Source organism: Trichosurus vulpecula, chromosome 8 (assembly GCF_011100635.1).
Source record: "Trichosurus vulpecula isolate mTriVul1 chromosome 8, mTriVul1.pri, whole genome shotgun sequence".
Taxonomy (NCBI): Eukaryota; Metazoa; Chordata; class Mammalia; order Diprotodontia; family Phalangeridae; genus Trichosurus; species Trichosurus vulpecula.
In genome coordinates, this window is record NC_050580.1 from 34,947,022 (window position 1) to 34,971,496 (window position 24,475).

At 41.6% G+C, this 24,475-nt stretch overlaps 1 protein-coding gene across 5 annotated transcripts in view; it reads left to right on the forward strand.

The window, feature by feature from the left end:
* Positions 1–24,475, forward strand: part of PEAK1 (pseudopodium enriched atypical kinase 1) — a 275,075-nt gene that overhangs the window by 64,350 nt on the left and 186,250 nt on the right. For 4 of the 5 annotated variants that reach the window (XM_036734155.1, XM_036734154.1, XM_036734159.1 and 1 more), the window contains exon 3: positions 2,284–2,413. The gene's annotated coding sequence lies outside the window, so the exon portion shown is untranslated. Of the gene's footprint in view, positions 1–2,283; positions 2,414–21,605; positions 21,644–24,475 lie in introns of those variants that run through there. The other variant, XM_036734158.1, reaches the window with a different exon arrangement.

Below are 24,475 nucleotides of genomic sequence, written 5' to 3' on the forward strand. Positions count from 1 at the left end.
TGTCATGCTCAGGGACTGACAGATTCATGTATACTGGAGAAGGGGATTGGGATGGTGAGCAGTTCAGTATCAGGCCCCTCTAAACCCAGGCAGAAAAAAGCTAGAGGTGGTAAACCTGGAGAGAGAAGACTTAGAGTGGGGGGATGGGGAAGATAGAAATAGGGCCTACTCTGGGTGGTTTCAGAGAAACCAGTGGATAGAAGTTGGAGAAGAACAGGTTTTGTCTCCATCCTAAGAAAAAACCTCATAACAGAGCTGTCTATCAAAACTGGACCCTGGAGGTCATCAGGAGCAGTCAGTGAATGCCCATATTTCAGACATGTGGGACTCTGCCATTTCCACCCTCTTCTCCTGGTGACTGAGGGCAAGCATTTGTTGGTACTTGGTGACTGTAGAGTGGAGACCTCCAGGAAACGAAGTGGCCTGACCCAAAGACTAGTCAGAACTAAGCCTTCTCTGTACCATGCTCTGACAGAGAGAGTAGAAGGAATCAGTGTGAGGTGTGACCAGTCACCTTGGATATGGAAGGTTCTCCTACCAGCTTCTCAGAAGTAACAGTTGTCACTGTGATCACTCGTTCTTACATTGTTTTCTATGTCACCTTCTGCTGATGTGATATGTCCTGCAGACTGTGTGTCTTGCATCTTTTCTAGTCCTTTGCTCCCTTTCGCAATGCTTATATGTGGCCACATATATAATTATGAAATTTATAAAGGGCACTCTTTAGCTCTTCAAATAGAAACTGAATGTTTTCACACTTGGAAAAATAGCAAAATAAATCATTTTAAAAGTCACTGCAACACCTAAAAATCAGACAGGATAGTAGACAATGAACAGCTTGAATTTTTAAAGAGTAATTCCTGTCAGACTAATCTAATTTTCTTTGAAAAAGTGATAGGCCTGCTATACAAGGAGGAAATGATATATATTGTCATCTGATGTGGTTTTAGCAAGCTTTTGATCCATATGATTTCCTTTCACACTCTCCTTCCACAAAATGAATGGCTAATGATTTACCAAAATGCCTTTGTGAACAAATGCATCTACTACAAATGCCCCTAAGAATAGTTTGGGGGAATTTAACAAGTCAGCACCATTACAAAAAAGTCTCGTCAGCATCATGTACAATATACAATATGTCTGGGAATCTTTGCTCACTAAAAACCATAATTCATCCTTTAAACAGGCTAAGCAAATTGTGCCTTACCATTCTATTCTTTTTTTTTTTTTTTAAAGAATGCTGCTTAATTTCTTATTAGCTATGCGCCATCTTTGCTTTGAAACTTTTCAAATAACTAGTTTGGTCTTGCTGAAGAAGGAAACCCAATTGAATCTCTCTGAATTTTCCAAAAATGTTTTGTTCTTTTTTCTTCCAAACCGATTTCCCTTGTGATTCCAGGAAGGATTGCAAAGCCATGCTGGGGCACAATCTTACGCCTGCTGTTTCCTTTCAGAGGCTGTTTCAGAGCAGAAGTGTTTCTTCTCCAGGGATTCTGGTGACTATAGACCCGTCAGGGATTAAAACAAGAGTTTCCTTGAGTCCAGAGATAATTGTTGGGTGCTATCTTCTGCTATTTTAATCAGTTGCAAGAGCTGAGCTCTTTACAAGCTTCAGAGGTCCCCTTGTCTAGACAAACTAACCTAAGCTATTGATCCTTGTTGCAATGAGCTGGCTGTGGTGGGAACTGATGGACACAGTCATTCAGGAAGTGGTTTGGTGCTGACCTTCTCTGGCATAGAAACTTGGGCCCTCGCCAGGACTCTGCCCTGTTCCCATCAAGGGCTTTCTAACAGTCACTCCTATCCAAATGGGAATCCTCATAAGTAGCACATGTCACATTTGAGTTTTTTCCACTGGATTGATGGCTTAGAGATAACTCAGGGACTCAGACTTGGACCAGATCAGCGAAAAGATTTCGTGTGGCAAAGGGCTTCTTGACAGGCTTTGTGAATGGAGTGTGCGTAAAATCTTCATTCAGAACTGCCCTTAACCAGTCCTCTCACCTTCCAGCCCAGGCCATGGCCCCTTTTCCAGCTGGCCTGACAGGCTGCAGATCCAGCCTCTGCTCACGCTAGACCTAGGCCAGATGGGGAGGGGAGAGAGAACTCACTAGTTCACAAAGCCATTCATTCCATCTTCGGGGTACTCTGTAATTCATACAGAATCTCAAAATCTTGTGAATAATTTGTTAGGATTATTTTTGATGCTCCAATATGGTTAGGCAAGTGCTATTAATAATAAACTTCATACATATTGACCCTTCCTTCTCTTCCATCCTCCAGTTGAAGCATTTCAGAGCTGGAAAAAAGGCTCCTGGTCCCCAGCTCCTACAATGTGACTCTTCAGGCCACTCACTGTTTCCCAAGTGAATGTCTGCACTGGCGCAAGCTAGTCACAGAAAGCAATTAAAAGGTAAGAAAATTGGCTTTTAACAGCTGTTTCAGTGCTGCATGAGCTGGCCTTCCCTCCCAAGGGACTGGCAGCATCAACTCTGCTAGATGAAATTCCTCTCCATAAATATTTTTCCTTGTGTTCTAGAATAAAAAGGAAAACTAGGTTCATAAAATGAGTTAAAATGTGTCAACAGAATAGAAAGAATAATGACCTCCTGCTGCTATTTAAATTCTACAGCAAAGCAGGAATGCTCATTTTCAAAAGAGATGACATTGAAACCATGACACCTTTGTTCTGTTATGACTTTATTATCCCAAAAGGGTAGATTTAATAAGACATTCATTGATGTTGGTTCAGGAAAGTGACAGCTCTGCAAACTACATTTTTTGACCCTCTGCACCTTTGGCTGGTGGCATAGACCTTGAGTCCGTATTTCTTCCAATTATATTCTAGACAAGGGAAGGCAGCCAGGAATGCTTACCACTAAGTGGCATTTTTTCTGGGTTTTGTGGTCATTATTTCATAGGATCCCAGAGTCAGCAGAGATCATAGAGTCATTGAATTCACCTCTACCCATATTTTAAAGTTGGGGAAACTGAGGGAAGTGATTTTCCAAGATCTGCAGCTAGTACGTTGTTGAGCTTGAATACAATCCAGGTGTGTTGTGACTCCAAGGTCAGGGTACCTTCCAGCAAACCAGAAGGTTCCTTGTCTTGGCTCTGAGCAGATTAGGAAATCCTAGTCCTAGACTCTTCCCCCTGCCCTAATCCTCCTCTGTGCACAGACTTTGAACAATAGTTGAAGCTAGCAGAAAGGTTTAGTATTGAAGCCATCTTGGCAATACACCTTGTACTTGAGAGGAAAGTGATCGCCCGCCTTTCTCTCTCCTTGCCCTCCCTACATTGTTTCATGTTGTGATTTCTCTCTCTTACCCCCTAACTCAATCAATGGAGATGTGACTCCTTTAGGAGTTGTATTTTTCTCCATTAATTGAATTGTGTTTGTGTTTAAAGAATGAATTTGTGTCATGTTTGGTTTAGAAAAGTTTAATAAATTTAGCCAAGAAAAAGCTTTATGTAATATGTTTTATCCATACTGTATTGCCTCTTACGGAATGTACTTTAAAAACCACCAAAATATCAGTTAAATACTAGTCTCATTTAATGATGTTAGGGTTAATTCTTCAAGTCTGGAAATCAGGGAAAGACAATGGCAACAGACTAAAAGAAATGTAAAGCTGAATATCTAATTTACTTACTGAAGGATGGCAACTTTGGGCTTCCTGATTATAAATGAGAACTGGTGCCTCATCTTTCCAGAATCTAGTCTTTTATTCTGACCTGAAAGTAATTCTCATCTCACATCTTCTCATAGAAAAATGTGCTGATGGGTTTAAACTTTCTCATGGAGTATTTTGCACTGAGACCGATTTGGGTGTCTGAGGAGCTGCTGGGGTTTCTTTTCCATGTGTTCATGAGGTCGCCTGCATGAAGGCAAATAGATCACTTGTGTGCAGTTTCTTAGCTACACTGTTAATACTCCCCAGAGCCTGGAATGATGGGATCATTGGGATGTGAGCTGCAGGTTAGGAAGGTATGCACCTCACAACTGGTTTTACAAGGTCTTTCTTTTTCAGTCCTTTGATCAAAAGGAAAGTCTGGCTACAAAGGACATTTTCCTCATGAAGCCAGAAGGGCTGTGGGTCAAAGGCAGAGGGAGAGCCTTTGTCCTCTAGGTTATGGGAAGGAAGACTGGACTTTCTCTTCTTTTTGTAAAGCCAGTATGCCTCATTGTTCCTGCTGATGCATGCGGCAAATCTCAGTGAAAGCTCAAACTGTCAGGTCACTGCAGAGTCGCCTGTGCCCTAAATAAACTCGGCGTTCAGCTCTGGGACTGAAATCCTCTGAGATGACCGTTCACACCTTGATAATTTTGTACATCAGTTCTTTACGATTGATCTGGTGATCAGAATACACAAGGCACATTTCCTCTCCTTACCATCGTCCTCTGATATACATATCTGTTCCAAAACACATTTGAAAATGTTAAAGATTTCACTTAAGGCCTTCTCTGACACCTTCTAGTGGTATAGAAATAACCCAAGGCTCTTCAAGGTCTTGAATCACAGTACATGGTATTACAGGGTCCCCTGGGCTCAGTAGTCTTCAAGGATCAATCTAGCAATGGGCTGTTCTCTGTTAAGAGAACAGAAGGTCAGAGAAGCTCAATATTAGCGTGATTACAGAATAATTGTGTGGTTATTAATGATCACCATTGGTTAAGGAGTACTCCATGCCCCTCCCCGCCACGAAATCACTGATCCCTAACATATTGATAAGCGAAGCCCAGGCACCACAGGCCTTAGGGTTGGAGGAAGAGAATCCGGTTCAGATCTGGAATGGCCTTTAGAGACCCTCTAGCCAACCCCCTCCATTTTCAGATGAGGAAACTGAGGCCCTGAATGATGAATTGAATGGCCCATGGTCACAAAGGTGGCAAGTAGGCAAGCAGGGAGCTCCCTAGGCTCCAGGCCCTCCAACTCCATGGTCAGACAGGAGTCATTCCTTCCAACTCCAGGATTAGGCAGGGGGCCGTTCTGTGGCATTGCATTGCTTTTTAGTGTTCGCCTGTAGTCTGATGTGGTCGAAATGCAATAAAAACTTAAGAGACATTTTAAGTATTCAGAGTATTTTGGGTCCACAGTATTTCATCCTCCTCCCAGCTAGAAAAATCATCTTCCTTATCACAAAGTTTCAGTGTTTAATAAAAATAGACTGTGCCAAGGAGATCTCTCTTTTAAGTACTCCACCCTCCTGCTAGGAAGGCCCATTGCTGTGATGCTGAAAGGACTCTTCCTCCTCCTCCTTGTGTCCTCCACAAGGACAGAATGTGTTTCAAAATTGAATTCTCCCTCCTCCGTCCCACTCTGAGGACTGTGACTAGTAGGCCATGCTTTACTAATAAATGAGGCCTGATAAATGGCCCTGTCTCCTGATTTTTCTACAACTCATTGTTTTCCATTCTTGCATGATGGCGCGACTTTAAATGTTAACTTGATCTCGGGAATTTGTCTGCAACAAATGGATTTGTCACTAAATGATGGCAAAGATGCAAATAAAAGCTTAGTTTACTATTTAAATTCAGGATTACATTAAGCCTCCTCTTTAGACTTCTGTTTCCAGGTTATCTCTATTCAGCAGAATGGGCAGACAGATGAATCTCCAACGGGAGTCTTATCAAAACGCAGTTTGGGACTTGTGGCACCTTGTCTGGGAGCTGTCAGGTTATTGATCATGAGTCTTCCATGGCTGCTGTTCCTTTGCTTTTTTTTGTACAATAATTTATTGATAACTTTTGTTTTTACAGAATCTTCATTTCCTATGAAATCCTTCTTCCTATGCCCTGCTTATGGCTTTTCATGCCATAGTTTTAGTTCTAAAGTACCTGCTCTTTTGTCTCTTGCCTGTCCTGTTGCAGATACTGTAGGGAAAAGAACACTGGTCTTTGAGGCAGAAGGCCTGGGGCCAGGCCAGGTTGGACACAGCAGGTTTTGTTTATTCTTTCTGCTTTCACTGCAGAGTTTGCCCTGCCTGAGTTACATCTGCATTCTGAGAAATGCCCTCAATTCAGAAGTCTGCTCACACTCGCTGTGCATGCGGTAATTAGGTGCTGCTGGTCCTTCGTCATGGATTTGATAATTAGATTTAGTATGGGCTGCGAAGATACAGGAAGGTAATGTAGAACAGAGGTTAGAGAGCTGGACTTTTAACTAGGAAGATCTGGGTTCAGATCCGGCCTCCAACACTAGCTGGATGACCCTGGGCAATTACATTTCCTCATTTGCAAACTGCGAATAATTACAATGTCACCAGCCTTCCAGGGTTGTTATGAGGATAGGGACATAGTGTGTCACGGGGACTTTAATCTTGAGTTGCTGTGTAAATGTCAGTTATTATTATCATTCATTCAAGTGCATATTTCACAGGGCGCCACAAAGTCCTGGCCCAGTGTCTCGTCGGGGTAGGCAGATGATCTTCAAGTCATGGCAGAGTCTTCCATACTAGGAAGACTTCAAGCACTACCTTGGCCACAGACTAAGGGGTTATTTGGAGGAATATGAAGAGGCCCTTTAGTCCTAGGCTAACCACTTAGGCATGGATTCTTTGTTGAGGACAATCCGTGGAGCACATATACACACGCACACGCGCACACACACAGACTCCTCCTATACCACTGATTTTCCTCATTCCACTCACATGATGCTGGTGTCCAGATGGCAGAACAGAGGGAAGAGGGTGCTAAGAATCATAGCTTTGGGACCTTTTCTTAACTGACTTAACTGTTGACACTCTGAGCATGAGATCTGTGACCAGGGTCTGCTGCAGGAACTGATTCTTGGCAGTCTTGACCTTATTCACTAGAAATGAAACCGTAAGAAAGAAGGAAGCTGCAGCCACATGGAAAGACAGCTTCCACAGTCTCCTGGGAGCACAAAGGAAAGTTGGCAAAGCTGGTTCTTTCATGTGTCCTGGAGGAACAGAGTACCATCATTTCATGGGATGTATGGTCACCTCATATTCTAGGGCTGATGATAAATATTTGCAAAAAGGCCACCGTGGAAGTCACTCCAGCTTAAGCACCAGTATCTGCTGCAGAGGGAGAGACATTTTGTGAACTCGATCAGACCCTCTAATGTAAATTAACATGTCCTTTGATAGTCACCGGCTTCCACACAAAGTTAGAAATAGAGAAGAAATACCAGTTAGGAATAAAGCGTTAAAGAGGCTAAAGACTCGTAGCCGCTACAGAAGCCTTCCACCTCTGGGGTATAAAGATGGTCTTCAAGGAAAGAATCAGAAAAGGCTAAAGGACGAGGAATGTCACCTAAAATGTGATTAAAACAACAAACACCAGTATTTAAGATGAGAAAAGACTCATTACTGATATGGGCATCATTCCTGAACAAGTTGCTTCTGCACACTCAGATGACCACCATGTTTGAGTAAAATTAGTACAAAGCAAAAAAACGAATAAAAACAGGAAAAGGGGTGAGGGTGACTGGACCTGGATTTCATCAGTGTTGGGAATTCCCAGTAAGGAAACTCCTGCTACCAAGGGAAACTGACAGCTGTTCTGCATCTTACAGTCATAGGATTACCTGGGGCTCTGAGACGTTCAGTGACGTGCCCAGGGTCACACAGTGAGGATGAGTTAGAAGCAGGAACCATGGCAACGTTTTACCGAGTATGACCCAGCTGGGCAGCTCACAGAAGCTCTCAGAGCCTCATTGTTCTAATTCATAAAGCGGAGATGCGTACACTACTAAGTTCCCAGGGAGATTTTTTTTTTTATTTTTATGTGTACGTACTTCGTAAACCATAAATCAGCATGTGTGAGCTGCCCTTGAGAGTTATTACCTTTTCTAAAGTGAATTTGTGTCTATGTGTGTGAGAAAGAGACAGAGTGCAAGAGAGAGAATGTGTGTGTGTGTGTGTGTGACTGAAAAGTGGCTTTCACAAGCAAGCTCAGAAAACACGAAAGTGACTTCTTACTTGACTATGGATTAGAAAAAGATCAAATCAATTTAGGATTAAAAAAAAACTCTTAACAGACAAGAGAAGACTCTTTATTGATATGGGCATCATCCATAAATGAGCTGATTCCGCACAGTCAGACTAGTTACTGCATTCTCCAGAGCCAAGCTCCAGATAAAAGCTGCCCTAGTTATCAGCATCTGGACTCCTATTTCAGGGTGTCAGAGAGCAGAATAGGTAGCTTTGCATCCCCCATCTGGCAGTGTTCACGGGGCCGTGTGAGCCATACTGCTTCCTGCCAAGCTTCATGACGGTGGATGCTGATACTTCATTGTATCTGTGATCTCCTCATGGTGGTTACTCTATCCACCGGAGCAAGTGGTCGCAATTCCTCCTTCTCATCCTGTATGCTTCTCCTTGCATTTCTGTACACCCTCCATAGAGGGTCTCCTGAGTGTATGGGAGGTGGTTTCTTCTGCTCCTCTCACTATTTTAGGGTTAATAAAGGAAATTCTTGAATAGCGCCCTGCCCCCACCCCCGCTTTTCTTCTGCCTTTTCCACTAAGGTGATGTGATCACAGCGTTCTGAGTTTATTTGTCATGCATCTTTCAAAATGCCCAACTTTCCTTCCTACCCATGCTGATCCCTGTCACCTGAGCAGTCCTCTGCTGTCTCATGTGGGACTACAGTGACCCAGAGCTCTGAAGCTGATGCTGGTAGGGCTCTGGCTTCACATTAAAACTTGGCATTGATCTGCATGTGTGTCTATTATCTGAGGAATAGCTTCACTAAATTAAAGAGACTTCTTACCTGAAAATGGGTAGTAAATGTTGTCACCCTCTAAAACCATGAAAATGGTCTAGACAGCTATCAAGAGGTTGTCATCTCCGTCAGTGGAGGAACACACAACGTTGTCATCATGAATCACTAGAAGTATTAACATATGTTGATACCAAACAACCTAGCTACTGTTAACATTTCTGTGTTTTTCTAATTTTTCCCTACCCTTAGGGAGAGCACAAATACAGTGCAGGGAGCACTCAATTTAAATGAGGTTTTTATTCCAAAAGTTCTTTTGTTAATTTTTTTTTAATTTAAAATGCTCTTCCTCATAGAAACAGCACTATAAGTAGTGGTTACAGTACTAATCTAGATCATTCAGATAAGATGAGCTAGTGAGAGATGGTAGCCACAGAGACCCTCCACCTTCTAGGGGTTCTGCTCCCTAGCCTTTCTTCTCCCAAGAGAACTGAGATAGAACCCTTCTCATGGAAGGGGAAAATTAGGAGTCACAAATAGGCTGATGAACCCTGATAGATAACCAGTCAGTAGCAAGGCTTCGTCATTCATTATTGTCTCTACCAGGGGTTTTCAACATTTTGTTCCATGAACTCTTTTAGCAAAAAAAAAAAAAAAAAAGGATTGTGAACCCCAAAAGGACTCATTCTATTAACTTTATTCATGTAGTGCTTACCATAACTACAATGGTAACTTTTATCCTAAAAACTCCAAATTAAAATTTACATTATATAATTGCAATTAAGATATGAAATTTTATTCTACTTATAATCATGAAAATTCTAAATGTAACATTTTAAAACTAATTACAAAATAATTACAAATATTTTATGTGAGACATTAAGAATTAAAAGAGGTAATCCAGCAAGACCTCATACGCTTATTATCTATAAGACTTCATATTCATTCTCTTTGTTACAATTTTTGTTGAATATAAATAAAAATTTATTGAAATAAGCTTGAACTTGGAAGATACTTACAATTTCATAATTAGATAAGAACTTAACTTTTGTGTTAGACTTTTCTATCTGAACAAAAGTTTGCAATATTTTGCTCCATATCAGACAGTGTTAAATCTGGTTCTGCATGGAGTTTATTCCTGTATTTTAATTAAAACAAGAATAAAGTGAAAATGCTCATTCACACAAATATATAGTGGAAAATGGTAGAATTTCATAAGCTGTCTTGCTGAAAGGTAGAAATTAATTTAAAAAAAATTCGTAGCTACCCAATGAGTCAAAAACAAATAACTAGTTACAATATAAAATGATTTCTCTTTTATTGGTTAATGACAAGTGATGTATTAAATGATAAAAGTACTTAAAGTTCAGTTGTATATGAGTTTTTTTTGGTTGTTGTTGTTTTGTTTTTAACAGCATTTACATATAAACTAACCTTTTAGGGAAGGAATCTCTCCAGGCATGACTTTCTTGTCTTCCACTATTAGCACACCAGAGCTATGCTCTCACGGAAATTACTAGATGACTGACCAGTTTACTAAAGAATTGCAACATAAGCAGAGAAGTTGAGATGAGAAAACAGCCGTACTACTGCAGTGGGAGCCAATATGAGGTTTGTTTTTGCAGACTGTTTGTGATGGTCCATGATGCTTTCAAGGTGATTTTTAATGGACATGCCAAGTGGTCGTGGTTTTCAACAACCTGACCTTTGTACTACAAGTAACATATTGACCACATGTTTACACAGCTGATGAGGTATGATTTCAAAGTAACAGAGGGGAATGAAGTAGATACTCTGGTGCAGCACACAGAATGCAAATGAGGTTATGTGCGTGTATCTCAGTACCCATTAAGAACTGGTTTGTGTTGTAACATCAAATCCTTGTGGCACTTCGGAAACAATTTGATAACACGTTAAGAAACTGCAAGAATGTGTTGCAGGCAGAGTTTTATGTAATTGCTACATGAACACCAAAATCATTGTTGACGTGGTCTCGACAGTTTAAATTTGGTGCAGAAAGGGAGGGGAATGAGGGAATACTCATTTTTTTTTATAAATTTCTTTATTTATTTTTAGTTTACCACACATGGTTCTACATAGTTTTGAGTTCCAGTTTTTCTCCCCTCCCTCCCCCCTCCCTCCCCAAGATGGCATGGAGTCTCATATAACTGTCATGTATGACTCTGCATTGTATTAATTTATGCACTAGTCAAGTCGTGGAGAAGAATTTTGATCAATGGAATGAATCATGAGAAAGAAGAAACAGAACCAAAAAAAAAAAAACCCCAAAAACAAAAGAGAAGCAGAAAAGGCGAGCATGTAGTGTGCCTCAGTCTGTATTCAAACTTCGCAGTTCTTTGTCTCGATGAAGATAGCATTCTCCATCGTGAGTCCCCTGGAGTTGTCCTTGCCCCTTTAGGTTGCTGAAAGAAGCGCAGTATGTCAGGGTTGGTCCTCACGGAATCCACATATCTTTGGCTGTGCGCAACGTTCTCCTGGCTCTGCTCCGCTCACTCAGCATTATGTCGTGTAGGTTTTTCCAGGTTGTTATGAAGTCTGCATCATCCCCATTTCTTATGGCACAATAGTATTCCATCACCTTCATATACCACAGCTTGTTCAGCCATTCCCCAATTGATGGGCATCCCTTTGCTTTCCAATTCTTGGCTACCACAAAGAGAGCTGGTATAAATATTCTTGTACATATGGGTCCTTTTCCCACTTGCGTGATTTCTTTGGGATACAACCCTAGAAGTGGTATTGCTGGGTCAAAGGGTATGAACATTTCTATAGCCCTTTGGGCGTAGTTCCACACCGCCCTCCAAAATGGCTGGATCAGCTCACAACTCCACCAGCAATGCAACAATGTTCCAGTTTCCCCACATCCTTTCCAGCATTTATCATTCTCCTGATTTGTTATTTTAGCCAATCTGACAGGAGAGATGTGGTATCTAAGAGTTGTTTTGATTTGCATTTCTCTAATCAGCAGCGATCCAGAGCATTTTTCCATATGCCTGTAGATAGCTTTAATTTCTACCTCTGAAAACTGCCTGTTCATATCCTTTGACCATTTCTCAATTGGGGAATGACTTGTAGGGAATACTCATTTTTATTTCAATAATGCACAATAGTCATAACACTTATAAGTTTTTGTAACAAAATATGAAGCTGTGAGTCTATGATTAACAATGAGCCTGTGCTCATTGTTAGAGAAGAAAAATGTATTTGTAACACAACTGGGCATTTACTTAAGTGCTTTGTTCAGTCATTCATTTGCGTCCAGCTCTTCGTAACCCTGTAGACCACACTGTCCATGGGGTTTTCCTGGCAAAGGTACTGGAGTGTTTTGCCATTTCCTTCTACTAAGTGTCTGAAGTCAGATTTGAATTCATGTCTACCCGACTCTAGGCCCAGCACTGTGTCCACTGAACCTCCTAGCTGCCTCCTACACAAACAGAGGTTAAGTGACTTGCCCAGGGTCACAGAGCTACTACACGTCTGAGTCTAGTTTTGAACTCAGGTCTTCCTGTCTCCAGGCCCAGGACTCTATCCATTGAGCCAATAGCAACCCTGTTTAACTGCTTAAGACATGGGTAAAGCATTTTCTAGCATGAACCTGTTGGATCATCACCATGAACACCCAAAGAGTTTGTGAAGCACTAAATGGGAACCACTGGACTGTACCACTGTTTAGCTACCCAGCCATGAGAATCTCTGCTATTGGAATTCTGCAGTATAGAGGAAAGAGGATCTAGGGCAGCACCATTAAAAGGAGCAGTGAATTAATGCCTGGCCTGCATGTCCACATATGCCCTAGGCAGGTGTTCCCCTGCTGCAACAGAGAGCTCTATGTTTGACTAGGGTTCCTACTCTGGGAATCACATACTAACTTATTTGATGTGGGGTGAGGAAGACCTGAGTTCAAATTTGGCCTCAGATACTTACTAGCTATGTGACCCTGGGCAAGTCACTTAACCCTGTTTGCCTCAGCTTCCTCATCTGTATAATGAGCTGGAGAAGGGAATGATCTGGGGTTTCCCAAGAAAACCCCAGATGGGGCCATGAAGAGTTGGACATGACTGAAACTACTGAACAGTAACAAGGCCCTTGGATTTCTCAAATATTAAAAAAAAAATTACCTATTCTTCTGAATTAACCAGAATGAAGACCTGCTAAAACAGGTTGGACACATTTATTTTAGCAGTAGGAAAGATCATCCTATTGCACTTCCTTCTTTGGTTTGCAGCTAGCCATTCACATGAAAAAGGAATTTTGTGCTAGACAGAAGAGTATGGCATTAGGGAACCCAGACCTTGCTTCTGGCGATGCCGGTGGCTCTTCTTCCATTTTCAAGTCAAGAGTATGGGCCAGGAGCATCTTCCATTCCCTGAGCTGACCTTGGAGGGTAGAAGGCCTGAGGTTACCTCTTACTTCTGAAGCATCCTGGCTATGTCCCTGGGCAAGTGACTTAGTCTCTCTCTGCCCCAGAAACTCCTTCAACAATAGAAATTAGAAATGAAATGCCAGTCTTCATTTGGGGAGCAAGTTTCCATACAAGTTCTGCACACGGATGAAATTACAAGTCTAGACCAAGAAACAAAATGATACCATAGGTATTGCTAAAGCAAGTGATCAGGTTTGGTATGCTAATCTCCTTCAGTATAGACTATGTATACCCCTAGGAATCCTGGGGGACCTTTTGTCCCTAGAATATGCAAATATTTGTGGGTTAGCTCATTGATTTATAGTCTATTTTAGAATTTATTTTAATTTTCCTCGATTATTTAGTGGTATATTTATTGGATGCAACAAACTTTTTCTTCTGTTCTTGTTTTGTTTGGATAATTTAATCAAGACATTTTTTACTTCTTCGCACTGTCAACTCTTTAAATGCTCATGGATTCTCCATCTTTTTGTTGCTGTTGCTCAGAGGAATGTCTGAATCATTTTTCAACGTGCATTTATTTCTTTCTACTCTCACTGGTTGCTTAAGAGAATTTGTTGTCTTTTTCTCTAAGTACCAGTGTTTATGCAGCCTGTGATATTAGTTTTCATTATCTAAAACCGCAGCTATGAAAGTACTAAGTTAGCTGAATTATTTTGGTGTATTTCAAGAAGGTGAAGCATTCCACAGTATGTTTGTTTTCCCAGATAAATATCCAGTTGTGTCTTGCTTTAGGCATATCCAATATATGAAAATCTGGGTTCACAAATCAAATAAATGAGGTTGTGATTATTTGCTTTGCATATAAATTCATCATTGGATTATGCTGAATAGTGAGCACCCGCAGTGCTTGGTTTATGAAATAAATTTACCATCTACTCCTCCAGAAGCATTTATTATGTAAAGTGAGGCCTGCCTTTTCTTCACTTCAGTGTCTTCACCTGGAGAAGCAGCTTGTGGGAGCGGGAGGACCAGCGGTCTTAGAGGCAGCAGAGATTGGCACAGGACGAAGAGAAAGAACAAGGGTGGGAAAAGGGTTAGCGTGTGTGGCTTAACTGGTTGACGATAAGGTCACAGCTCTAGAAGAGGGAATGGGAGGCCAGAGCAGCGGGGATCACCTAGGAGAATCCTCAGAGGGGACTGGTGGGCCTAGAGAGGAGGAGAGAGATGTAGAACTGCAGCACTGAAGGACAGGCTCTGAGCTTTCAGAATCCTGAAGGGCAAACAGGGGCCATGAGGAAATCGAGGGAACTGACCATTCTTTGTTTGGCTGGTACTGCAGGGGAGGCAGAGGGAATCTGAGCGGCAGTGATGAAAAGAGAAGGGATTTCGCTGGCTCCCAAGGTGGGGTGTAGGACTGCTTCCCTGAGGTTCTGCCAAGTTTCAGTCATCCCATCCCCCAGGTCTGTCCCCTTCCCACCTCCCTAATCTGGTCTTTACCACAAGTTTCTTCCCTTGCTAATCCTAGAATATGCAAGTATTTATGGAATAGACTTAGAGTCTGTTTTAGAAAAATTTTGTGAGGCCTGCCCCACCTGTGTCGGAATGATGTTATTCCCAAATCCACAGATCTGCCAATGTCACTCCCCTTCTCTCTAAACTCCAGTAGCTCCCTACTACCTGGGGCCTAGAATGCACTGTTCTCTCCTTACCTCTACCTCAGAGAATCCCTCTTGTTTTAAGGACAAGCTCAGGAGCCATCTTCTGCACGAAGCCTTTGCTATGACATTGGCGAAGAGGGGAAGAACACTGAGCTTTGAATTGGGAACACTTGGCTTCAGACTCTGCTTCAGCTGGGTGACCCTGGCCAAGTCTCAGGGATAAAGAATGGCATGTGCCTCCCAGAGTGGCAAGGGTCCAGGAAGATAGTGGATCAGGGGCTTTACAAGCCTTAAAGCTCTGCCAGAATGCTAACCAAAAAAACTGCTCCTGTCCCCCTCCCAAAGCACCTCTTGGCTACATTACATTTATTCACTTCCTGTTAATGCTGTGTGTGCAGATTTCATATTCACTTGTCTTCCTCCTCATAATGTGAGCTTCTTGCAAGTTGGAATTGTTTCAATCTTTGTACTCATCACCTCTTTTCTTCTCTGCCAGAGATGGGCAAACTCCCTGTCAAACCAAATCCAGCCCACTCCCCATTTTTTGTGTAAGCAATGAGCCAGGTATGGTTTTACATTTTTAAATTACCATTCTTAGCTCTACACAAACAGAGGTGGATTTGGACTTCTAGGAAATCCCTGCTTCATACTGTTTCACTTGGTGATCTCATCAACTCCCTGCTTCCACTAGTCACCTTGATACTGATGACTCTCAGCTCTTTGTTCAGCCCTGACCTTTAGCTGATCTGCAGCTATCTATCAGACATCTCCAATTGGATGTCCCCTAGACGGGTTCAGTCCTAAACACTTTCTCTTCTTCCTAAGCTTCCTGTTACTGTGGAGGCTGCTGCCATCCTCTCAGTCATCCAGGCCCTTTACTTAGAGGTCATCCTCTCTCAGCCTCTACATCCCATCGTCTGTCTAGTCCTGTTGTTTCTGCCTTCCTAACATCTGGCACAGGCCCTCATGCCTTGTGCTTGGACTGCACAATAGCCTGCTGGTTGGTCTGCTTGTGGAGTCTCTTCCAACTCCAGTCCATCTCCCACTCATCCGGCAATCACCCCACGGCCCATCCTCCGTTCACTAAACTCCAAGATCAAAATGAACACCTTTTCTTTGGCTTCAGAAGCCCTTTCTAACCTGGCCCCTTCCTCCCATTCCAGTATTCTTATACCTTACTCTCTTGCAATCCAGGAACACCGGCTACTTTGCAGTCCCTCCCACAAGACATTCCACGTCCCCAGCTTCCTCCATTCTCACTGGCTTTGCCACATACCTGGAATTCCCTCCCTTCTTATCTCCACCTCCTAGCCTCCCTGGCTTCCTCCAAGGCTCCATGAAAATCCCCACTTCTGCAAGAAGCCTTATTCTGCCCTCCGTAATCTCAGCACCTTCCTTCTGAGAACATCTAGAGCAGGGACTGAATTCTGCTTTTCTTTGTATTCCCAGAGTTTATCATGGTGCCTGGCACACAGTAGGTATTTAATCTATGCTGGTTGGCTGACAGTTGTATCCCCAGAGGCCAGCCCAGTGCCTGGCACTGCACTTGATAAACCCTTGATGATTAATTGATTGAAGCACAATTCATTTATAAAGATTCATTTATAAAGTTCTTCACAACTTCATTTCATCTTGTTTTTCCAAACTTTTAAAACTTTACTCCATTCTGTGAACTTTTTGTTTTAGCCTGACTGGTGTCCATGCTTTTCTTCACACATGACATTCCATCTTGTGTCTCTGTCTTTGTCCCAGCCTTCCTCTAGCCTCCTAACCTGTCTTGAAATTCCTAGCTTCCTTCCAAATCCAGCTCAAATACACACTTCTATATTGATCTCTCTCTCTGTCTGTCTCTCTCTGTCTGTCTCTCTCTCTCTCTCACTCTCTCTCTCTCTCACACACACACACACACTCCTTTCCAATTATCTTGTATTGTGTTGTTTAGATTGTGTATCCACTTTCTGTATACTTCTGTGTAGTCATGCTTTCTCCTTCCAAAGAGTAAGCTCTTTGAAGGTACAGACTGTTTGGGGTTTTGTTTCTTCCCCCATCTTTGTATATCTCTACCACCTAGCCCAACTCCTGGTACAGTTGCTGCTTCACAAATGTTTGTTGATTATGTCAATTAGTTCTTTCTCCAGCCCCAAGCCCGAAGGGAGATTGGGAGGCCTGACTCCTAGACCACGTGCTGAGGGTCAGAGATCAGGGATCTAGGTTGTGGTCAGAGGCAGCATCCTGTGAATGAGAGCCTAAGGTAAAGCCCTGGTTCTCTCCTACTTTAAAAATAGCCCATAATGGTAAAACTGATAGGACCCAGAATTAATGTCCTCTGCACAAAGCAAGTTCAGAGCCAGGCTGCAATCCAAAGGAAAAGAGAATCAGCCAGACCCTCAGGCAATGTTTTCCAACACTTGGGCTCATTTTTTTTGTTCACATAAGAATTACATTCCTCTATAATTAATGCTTTTTCTCTTCCCATAACCAGTTATTGAATGTATTCACTAAAATAAATCCTTGAAAAATTCTTCCTATCAAATTTAAAGGCATTTGTAAACAATACAGCCTTCAGTGATTGGTAATTTCCATAGCAAAAGTCTGTGATGCAGGTGAGGCCTTTATCAGTAATTCCTAGGCCAGAACTTCAGTGGCATCTTTCAGAATGAGAAATATACCAACATAGTGAATGCTAATTCTTTTCTTCTAAAGAGGAAGCACGTGTTCAACCTAAGGAAACTCTTTGCCTTTATCAGATAAGTAGTTCAATGCATTATTAAATATGTCTTCAGTCTTCTTCATGTACCAGAAAGGGAACCTAACTGTGTATTGTTCTTGTAAGGTTAACACCGGCCCTGTCTACATCCCCAGGAGATAATCTTTAACCACCTGGTCATGGCCCTTCCTGGGCACATCTTTGTCTGTTGTTCCCCCTTGAAGCATTTCTGTCATTCTTTTAAGGAACATAACCTTTGGAGAGATGGATTCCTCCACCTACTTCTTGTAATGAGGCAGCCAGCCTGTGCCCTGTATGCACACGCTTGTAACTGGATTGTAGAAAAAACCCAAACTGAACACTCATCGGCTTACTCTGATTTTTCCCCTTGTCCTCCATACTTGCTGAAACTGAGAGCCTGAGTTCTCTGTAGAGGGACAGTGTCTGCTAAGCTTGGTAGCAGGAAGGCTCTTGACTGACAAGCTTATTTTTAGTTGATTTTCCTCCCTTTTCTTCCCTCTCTTGTCACGTTGTGGCTCTTTGATCTGCACTTAGAAGATGCCTTCCAGGGCTCAGTGGAAACAATATCCAGACTCAGCCTTGTCTGGCCCAAGGTCTTTAGAAGAAGTCCCCGCTTTTGCCCACTCCTCACTGGGCCTTGTTTTCTTCTCTTTTTTCCTGTAACTTCTCATGGGCTGACTTTGCATTGGAGGTATTCCCCGTGCTCTCTGCAGTGACCCTCTACTCTCCAGCTATACCCAGTAAGTAAATTAACCATCTAGTGAAATTAAGAAAGGACTTGAGACTTTAGAGCTAGATTGAGACCACAGGCATCTTTTTCCTCCTCTTTTATTTTCATGTGCATACCCAGCTAGCTAAATAAATGTTTTATGTATATTCATTTCTATGAAGATGCATCTGATGGCTTTGACCATTCTTCTATTACTGATGAATACAGAGCAGGAGAGATGAGCTTTATGTAATATAGGTCAGTAATGCAATCAACTGTGCTGTCCTTGCCTTGAAAGAAGTAGCAATATAGATAACATAAAACTATTTAGAAATGCAGTATATTGTTTTTCCTGCTTATTCATTTAGCGTTCATTCAACAAACACCCACCAAATACCTGTTGTGTGTGCAAAGCACTGGACTGGGCAGTGGAGATAGAAAAATAAAAAATAGCAGTCTTTTCTCTTAAAAGGAGCATTTTACTGGAAGCAAGGGTGCCCCAATTATACAGAAGAGTCTGATACAAGATAGTGTTAGAGGAGCAAATGAGAGCCAGGACAGTGAATACACTCATCAGTAGGCTAGGTGACTCTGGCCTATATTTTGGATGATACTGAGCCTTGAAGGAAAATAGATTCTGACAGGTAGAGTTGAATAGCGGGTGCAGTGTAGACTATATGAAGGGAAATATTATGAAGTAAGTCTAGAAAGGTAGATTGGAATCAGGTGGTGGAGGGCCTGAAGTGCCAAACTCAGAAATTTGTCTTTGTCATAGATAATAGTATTTTTTAGTAAAGAACTACCAGGATCAGACCTGGCCTTAGGGAAATGATTTTGGCAACTCTGTAAGAAATGGTTTAGAGAGGAAAAGAGCCTGAGATCAGAGAGACCAGCAAACTATTATAATAGTCTAGGTAGAAATGATGAGGACCTGTAGTAGGATAGTACCCTTGGAGCAAAGAGATCAAAGACTAAAGCAAAGGACCCACATGTACAATATTTGTGGCAGCACTTTTTATTGTATCAAAGACCTGGAAATAAGAGAGTGCCCATCAACTGGGGAATGACTGAATGAACTTCATATCATAGTGTAATGGAGTATTATTTTGCCGTAAGAAAAAACAAAAGCATGGATACAGAGAACCTGGGAAGACTTGTATGAGCAGATGCAGAGTGAAGTAAGCGAATGGGGACAAGAAGTTATACAGTGACTGCAGCATTGTAAAGAATTCTGATGGAGGCAGGGACCAAAAACAACTTCAGAGCTGAACTGTACTTTTTTTAAAATTTTTTTTGGAAGGAGGAAGGCAGGGCAATTGGGGTTAAGTGATTTGCCCAAGGTCACACAGCTAGTAAATGTGTCTAGTGTCTGAGGCCGGATTTGAATTCAGGTCCTCCTGAACTGCGCCTTCTTAAGAATGAACAACTTTGCTACAGAAGGAAGGAGGCTCTGGAGCCTTATGGAAAGTGGTTGGGGGGTGGAGGGTGGGGTGGAAGCAAACCAATTCAAGCTAGTACACATGACTTCAGGCAGTTCATTAAAATAATTGGCAGCTATACTTCCTCTTCAATATTCAAGATGATTCCAAGGTCTTCCTTCCACTTGCTGCCAAGCTTTTATTTAGAAGAGAAAGTGGAGAAAGGGTAAGTAGACTCTCATGGGAATGTCTAACCATCACAGCCCCCTGGTGCATGTGGTGCAGCAGAAGCAGCACTGAAATTTGGACTTGTGATTGAATCCTGGCTCCACTGCTTAGGAATTGTGTGGCTTCAAACCCTCTGGGCCTCAGTTTTCCCATCTATAAAATGGGGGTGTTATCTCTTTTTCTTCATGTCAACAAGCATTTGTTAAGGTCTCACTTTGTGCCAGGCCCTGTGCTAAGCAGACACCAAGGCAGAAACAATCCCAGCCCTCAAGGAGCTCAGATTCTAATGGAAGAGGCAACAGGCCAACAACTGTGTATAAATACCATGAGGCCAGGATAAATTGGAGATGATCTCAGAGGGAAGGCACTAACATGAGAGGGGATGGCTTCCAGCTTTTCATCCCCCTGGGAGGGCTGTATCAGGCCAGAAGTGTGCTTGTTGGAAAGGAGAAGCCAGGCTGGAATTAGAAATGCAGGTGATCCACACAGTGAACACCAGCTATCATATCCTGAAAACTGAATGTCAGTTTTTTCATTGGACGAGATGAGACTGAAAGTGACCAATTTCAGTACAGAAGGGAGTTTCAGTTGCTTTCTCAGCCACAAGACAGTGGCTCAGGGTACAGGCAGGGGAGGACCACTTGAGAACTATGTTTCCTCATCCTCAGCATCTGGCTGCCTGGCCATTCTGTACCACACACCGTTTCTGACTTCTCTGGCAAAGCAGATCAAGTTGATCTCTCCTTGAAGAAACACTAAGATATCATTTCTTGTTACTAATTGCATGCCTTCTTAACATGCTTGTCAGACAGAAGTGGCCCCAAAGACACTGTCAGACATGGACGACCAGAAATCGAAATGGTCCAAAGTGTCTCTTAGTTAATGGACTGCCTGAGTGCTGCACTGGCGCCCAGGCAATATTGACCAGCCAAACAGACGACCTGCCAGTGTGATAGCAGCAGCTCATGTTCACGCGGTGCACCGCTGAGACACGTATAGGACCTTCATTGTGTAAATGGGGGAGCCTGAGGTTCAGAGGCAGGGCACTTCTTCCACCAGACACCAAATAAGGGGACGTTAGACCCAGAGCTAAATTCGGCTGAAAATAAATATCCATTCCTCTTCCCTTCTCCTCCAGTGCAAAGAATAAGTGCCTTTAGAAGTCTGGTGTTTTGAGTTCCTAGTAGAATTTCTATGGCAGGATTTATAATGAATCTATATTTCCCTGCTTTGGCTATTAATTTTCTTCTCATGTTTTGAAAGTGTGGTTAATTAACATGTGTATGCTCTGATGCATTTTCTTGTGATCAGAAAACAGATTTGTTTGTTCTTTTAAACCCTTAGAAAAAAATGTTCCTTTGCTTCTAAAATAATGTTTTAAATTTCTTTCACTTTTCACATGGCTTCTAAGTTTTCCATGTGTCCACAGCACTTTTCTGTGAAATATGGTGTCTTTTATTTCTTAATTTAAATCATCTTCTCTGTTTGTAGACTTAATAGCATACCTGACTGTCTTATATTTTAAGGCAGTGTCTGGGATAAAAGTGAACAAGTTAACCCATCTCAGTGAATTTGGCCCTTATGATGGAAGACTTTGATATAAGTAATTGAATTTTTCATGCTGTATTCTAATATATCAGTCTCTGAATTAAGTCTAAGGCTAGGAAGTTAGATATGATTTTATGTGTGACTTATTTTAGGAAATAAGTGGTTGCACCCTAATGTGAGTAATTATGTCTGTTCTTTCATGGTCCATTAGCTGAAATCTGACTGTTGGCTTAGCATGGTGAGGATGACAACCTTGCTGCAATGAGTGGAGAGCGCTGGTAGGTTTACTCTTCCCTTGTTTTTTAAAGAGTACCTTTGCCCTGTGCTGGAGACCTGCTTCCGTCCCCAGGTAACTCTGTGTGATATCTGCATCAATACTTCCTTCACTCATGGAGTGTCATGCCCTGCCTGCCTGATCAATCTTCCTGGTTCTTCCCCATCCTTGCTGTGACCCTTCCATGGAATACCCACCGCATGCTTTTTTTCCTTCCTATCTGTGGGAAGTCAGTATATCTTTTCAGGCCATTTCTGTCTGTTCTTTCTTATGGTAACCCAGGAAACAGACACAACCTTAAATGTGTCTTCTGATATTGGATTAGTTATTATGATTTCAGATACATCATTGTGTTTCTTTTTGGCATAAATAGATTTCTAAAGCTGTTTTTCTGCCATGGTAATGGAGAGGAAATGTTAGGATTACCTCCCATCACCAGACTTAAAGCTGTCTCCATTGGGACCACAGACTGTGGGAGGGGAGGGCTAGAGGATAGGATTTTTAAAGAGTTCCTTTAATTCAGTAGAGACTGTTGATGAACACTGCTTATATTGAAACTGGCTCTTAGGCAATTAAGTCTCTGATCCATTGTGTCTGGAAACAGTGAAGGGAAGATCGTGAGTACATTCTTCAGTTTAGACTTCGTCTTTCTTTGGCTTACTGCAGTAAGAATCGCCTTATGCTTTTGTTTGAGAATTTGATTCTTTGTAATATTTCTGACTGTGTGAGTGGAAAATGTGTCCTGTGCTTCTCTGGGATAGTTCACTTAAGAGAAACTTTGCTCAATTCCTCAGCATTTGGTCTTAAAGTACTCACAGTACTGGGAGATGCTCAACTATTACACCAATTTGACTAGCTGTCTTTTGTGTTGGTGAATATCTAGTTTTTAAATGGGAAGCTGCTTGGTAATTATTAATCTCTTCTTTGTAGAAACTGGCCTTTTACTTCTGGGCTAATTAAAGAATGGCAGGTGATTGTGAAGTGGGAGTTTTTCATCTTATTGACTAATTTTATAGTGATTTGGTTGGCTGTTTTGTTATTTGGCTGCCTGGTCTGGGTTTAACTGTATCCTTTCTGAAATGACTTACTTCACTCAAGGTTATGAGCTGATTTGTAAAGATAACATTTTAACTTAAAGATCAGCGTATTTGGTTTTATAGTTATTAAAAAGCAATCTGTTTCTTCTGATCAGAGAATCTGCTTCTGATTATTTTGGAAAATTCTTTTTCATTATATTTCTTAAAACAATAAAAACCTAAAAATTGTATTTTGATTTTTAAAAAAGTAAAATTCAGCTCACTGGGTCAATCCTGGGAGTCTGTGGGCATAATGAAAAAGATGCTTGGGCTTGGAGCACGAGCTAGAGTCAAACCTTTGCTCTGTTACTTACATGGTTTGGGGCTCATCACTTTCCTTCCCTGGCTCTCCGTTCCCTCATCTGTTAAAACAGAGGATTGAACCAAACAATTTCTAAGTGCTTTACAACTCTGTGAAGTTTTGTGCTAACTGATTGTAGTTTGCCCAAAACTAAGTGATAGTTGGACTTATTTATTTGTGGTGGAGGGTGTTAGGGTCAAATGAGAATCTTTTATCTATTTTGATGACAAACCTCCTTAATAATTTAAGCTTCAAACAATAAGGATATCCAAGTTAGTTCCCTGCCCCCAATATACTTTAAATGGAAACTATTCCAGTTTGGATGTGCTGCCTCAGTGTTGGAGTTCATTTGTAACCAACAGCTTTTTGTATTAAGAGGGAGGAAGGGTGGGTGACAATGAGAGAGAGAGAGAGAGAGGTACAGAGACAGAGGGAGGGAGAGATGGACAGAGGGATTAAGGAGAGGGAGAAGGTGGGAGGAAGAGGGGGGAGAAAGAAAGGAGGAGAAAGGAGACGGAAAGAGAACACATTCTTTTGGAATGCTTAGTTTTTTGAGTGGTATATACTTTGATCTCAATCTAAGATGTTTTAACAGATCAAAATCAAAGTGAAATTCACCCTAATGGGTGTCTCCAGTGATTGTTGTCTTTGCTTAGTCTCCAGAAAGCTTCTCGGCTGAGGAGCATAAGTCCTGAATTTCTGTACCACAGCTCGTGTCCCTACAAGGTCAGTGATGCAGGTCAGACTTGGAAAGGCCAGAGAAGGGCCAGGAGCTGGCACTGCCTCAAACAAATGTTTCCATTTGTGGATTTCTGATGGGCCATACATTTTTGGCACCATTTTCTCTCCCAAGTAAATGAGAAAAGGACAATTTATTCTTCATTCCTTCCAAGTAGTTCTAAACTTATTTTGCAGTGATCTTGGCACTTCTTTTTCTTTCATTGTTACTTTTCTCTTATTCCTCCTAAAGTGTTTTCTCTGTGCTTTTTTCTTACCTAATTAAAAGGTATTTTCTATGCAGAATATTGTAGGTCAAGATCTATATAAGTAGTTTGTCCTTCTTCCTGAACACTTGGCAAGTAGTGATTTTGATTTTTTAAAATTCCTAATGGGAATATTTGGCAATGACATTCATTGTAGATAACACTTTCTGAAAAAATGTATATGCTGACTTACATGAGAACAGTTAAATCACAGTAAATATATTTTTTGAGTTCTATTAACTGAACAGCTGGTAAGATGCTACATCTTGATTTTTCTACTTAAAAATTTGAATAAACAATAAGGAATATATATATACATTTGAACTTTTGATTAATGGTTAATGGATAAATTACTAAAGGTTATTATCACTCATCTCACAAACAGGGTCCTCTCTTTAAATAGGTGTATGCTAAAAGTTGTTCATTAATAAATAAGATGATGGTTGAAAATATGTATTATTGATGGGGTAGGGAGT